Source organism: Euprymna scolopes, chromosome 11 (genome assembly GCF_053919585.1).
Source record: "Euprymna scolopes isolate OS-2025 chromosome 11, ASM5391958v1, whole genome shotgun sequence".
NCBI lineage: Eukaryota > Metazoa > Mollusca > Cephalopoda > Sepiida > Sepiolidae > Euprymna > Euprymna scolopes.
Genome location: NC_136492.1, coordinates 92996404 through 93000669, shown reverse-complemented (window position 1 = coordinate 93000669; position 4266 = coordinate 92996404). Strand labels below are relative to the sequence as shown.

The 4266-nt window shown below is 32.3% G+C and overlaps 1 pseudogene; it reads right to left on the bottom strand.

The window, feature by feature from the left end:
* Window positions 1-700: 700 nt before the first annotated feature.
* Window positions 701-818, bottom strand: LOC145288325 (5S ribosomal RNA; annotated as a pseudogene).
* Between the last annotated feature and the right edge of the window lie 3448 nt (window positions 819-4266).

Here is a 4266-nt window from a genome sequence, read left to right as displayed (position 1 = left end):
TGAATTCAAGGATTTATCCTTGAGAGACTTCCATATCAGCACTTGCTATATGTCGGCATATTCTCAAGTGCTATGTTGCACATTAATGCATACCCCTTAAGGTATTTCCGGTCTAGATGAATGGGTTTGTTACTGCCATGTTAACTTAATCATTTTTCATTCTTTTAGCTCTTTACAGCAAGTGACTTCATGTTTTGTCTGGATCAACTTCTGTAAATAATAAAGAAAACTAAGAAGTCTATATAAAAAAAAGTAATTTAATTAGTTACTAATTTCTAACTCGGATTAATTTTTTAAATTAAATATTTATTTATGGAAAAAGTCAGTTGGCAATTACTAAGACATTATTACTTTTATTTTTTGTAGATGCATGCACAGCATTAAAGACTTCAAAACTATTATTTATCCACTACTTTTTCACTATAAACTGGAAGATATTTTCTAAGGCTTCAGCCGTTCATGGATACGTGCATGTCTGTTTTCCCACGTGTAAAGATAGAGCATGATGTCATCAATAAATCGATGCCTCCGTTCAGTCTCGAAAGACAAAGGATACCTCCAGTAGGGGCAATTGCGGATGTAATTGTGACACGAGAGTTGCACAATCCCCAACCACACCTCTCCTGAATCGGCACTGTTTGAGTCCAGTAGCAAGGAGAAGTCAAGAACGACTGAAAACAATGCCAAGATACGCAGAGAGCACATACAGCACCTGGAAGTCCCAAATGGTCACCCATCTGGTACTGGCCAGGCTCATCGTTGCTTAACTTTGGTGATCTGATGGGAACCGGTGTGTTAAACGTGATTATGCAATATATCAATAAATAGACTCATCTTAAACACAATTTCATCAGGTCGTTTATGAAAATCAGGAACAATAAAGGGCCTAGGGTGGATTTTTTAGATACACCTACATATATTCCATATTGCTTGAATGATGTGTTACCGAGGATAACCTTGATCTTTTTGGGGTAGGAAGGATTTAAAGAAGTCTTACTGGACCTTTCTTCTCGTTTATTATAAGAAGTATTCCTGAAGTTATGTCATCAATTGATGAAGCTGAAATTTTACTCTTATTAAACAGCGTCATATTTTGAAAAAATCAGAAATCGAAATCCCATAAAACATTCGACTTTCATCAAACTTTTCAAGTAACTAAAATTCTGGATTTCATATATTACAATATGGACCTATTCCTAGGATGACTAAAACCGAAATTATCAACAAAAGTATAGCTTTCACCTTTTCAGTGACCTTGATCTTTGACCTAGGTATCTAAAAATTAAATCAGTCCTAAGTTAGACTATGGCTTATATTTTGACGAAGTTTCATGACCGTCGGTCAAGCAATGTGCACGTCTGGCTGTACACAAACATAATGACAAACAAACCCGAAAAAATCATGAGTTTTGTGTTGGTGGAAGTCATAAACTGTATTTCGTGTGTAGTTTAAAAGCCTCCCGATAATAGATCATAGAGTCAGGGTCCAGTATTTAGATTAAGAATCGATCCGTGCCACAAGCTGGAGCATGTTAGAACCAATACTTTTTGCTATAAAGAATGATTTATAATTGGTATTGGGTTCAGGTCGGTTTCGTATTAAAATAAGAATAAAAATATGGGGTCAAAGGTGAGAGCATGAGTTTTGGGGTTTACTTTTCACTTTCATTGTGGAAACTGTGAACAGTTGACTGACAGACGGATGAATAAATATATTCTTTTTCATCTTTTTGTTTTAGTCTACCTTCAGTCTCAATAGACAATGGAAACTCCTGTATTGATGACTTCATAAGGAGTCCATAGTGAAGTAAGGGTTACATAATCAACATCTGCAACTCTTCTGAACCCGAATTGCTTGGGTTCAGTGGCAAGAAGTCCATGATAACGGGAAATAGTGCCAGAATAATCAAAGACTAGTGTTATTTAATAGTTTTTCTTTTCCTATATCAGTTGCACAACCAAGGCTTGAGATTCTAGTTTACTCTACTATTTAATCTATAACTTGCCTTATATGATTTCTTAGCATTGAATACTCCAGAGAGGTTCACTTCATGCTTGAAAACAAAATTATGCCACTTATTAGAGTTTGGAGCCAGGTTTTAAGTTGTTATGCCAGTCTCAACACTTGTCTAGTTGGTCCATCTCCTTTGTTGTTGTTGTCTTGATATTTTGAATGAAATCTTCTCGATACCAATCTGATAGATTGGAAATATTCTTCTCTTTTTTGAATAATGTCGTTGACGGATTTATTCATATCAGTCTTCCTTTTGATATTTGCAATACTTATTTCTATCTTGCAAAATTACTCATAAATAGATTTCCATAACTGGAGATAGGATATGTGAATTTATATTTTTCCTGGCGTTGGACAATGAACTGGCTTCAAATACTTTCATGGATCGGAAACAATGGAACAAAGCTGTCGGAGATGTCCTGCACTTCCTGTATGCCGGTTAAGCCCATTTCTGTCAAAAATGATTTATGTACAATCACAAGTATAAGGTTATTAGTGAAAGCGAATTGGTAAACGTGACAGTACTTGAAACTGGCATGCCATGTGAACAATCAACGCCTAAAACCACTACATTAGACCATATATAGAAGATGGATTGTGATGCAAATGTTTGCTTGAACGTAATAAAAAGATCCAAACCTCGTTTTGAAAGAAGCAGATCACGTTTTTCGACAAACCAATGTGCATGTTCAAACGTTTTCTTTCTTTCTATATTATTATTATTATTATTATTATTATTATTATTATTATTATTATTATTATCTTATTTTATTTTATTATTATTATTTTTTTTTAACAGTTTTCTTGTGATGCGAGCAAATCGTGACGAGCACTGATTAAATTGAATGGTTTATTTTCTCCCTGTTGGTTACAATTTGCCAAGAAAAGAGAGATGTAGAGGGAGGGAAAGAAAGAGAAAGAAAAAGAGAGAGAAAAAGAAAGAGAAATAGAAGGGCATAGCAAAAAGAAGGAGAGAGAGAGAGAGAAAGAGAAACGCGGAAGGGAGAGAGATAGATAGAGAGATAGAGAGAGAGAGACAGAGACAGAGACAGAGAGAGAGAGAGAGAGAGAGAGAGAGAGAGAGAGAGAGGAAAGAAAAGTAAATAAGAGAAAATGCATCGGTGAGATTTGGAAATTCGAAAAATGTTTCTAAGCAATAAATTTTCAAATGTTTTTTTAAATGCAACCAAGCATCTCTATAAGCATTTCTGACAATCAGGTTGACATGCTGAAAATAAGACGTCCCCCTGCATACAGCGCTTGACATTCCACACTGGTCACCCATCTGGTACTGATCAGGCTTAATATTGCTTAACTTCGGCGATTTAATGATAGCACATTTGCCATTATACTGTAAATATTATATATCACATGTTATATGCCAATAACATTGTACAAAAAAGCATTTTTATAACGAAATAATTTTGATTAACTTCGTACCCCTTTTCGCATAGGCATTCCAAAAAAGTAAACCGGATATATCTCTGCTAATGGACTCAATATGCAGTAGAATGTTTAAGGTTTATGGCGGCTATCACACACATATACATATACCTTTCTTTCTAGTCTTTTATTATCTCTATCTCTATTTTCTTACCCCCCCGTCTTTTCCTCTCTATTCCTATACTCCAATACATACCAGAATCCACATCCCTGTTGGTCTTCATCTCATACAACATTATCCTATTCCTTATTCCTTTTTTAATAACGTGACAGAACATTCTGATATTGATTCCCTATGACGCTGAAGACCTGATATTTTCATTGCAAACTTTGATTTCGTATAAGCTGTATCGCCTGAATAGGTCTCTAGTTGCTAGTAACTAGCTGACCGAAACATGCTCATTAATGTGTAGCAACATATTACAGCTTATGTAAAAACAAATAGAATATATATATATATATATATATAAATAATTATTTACTATAATAATTATATATATATATATAATACATATATAACATATATATAATATATATATTTATATATATATAATTATTTACTATAATTATATAATACATATATATATAACATATATGTATAATATATATATTTATATATAATATATATATATATAATTATTTACTATATATATATATAACATATGTATAATATATATTTATATATATATAATATATATATATTATATATATAACATATATAATATATATATATATATATATATATATAATATATTTATATATGCATAATATATATTTATATATATATATTATATATATAATACATATATA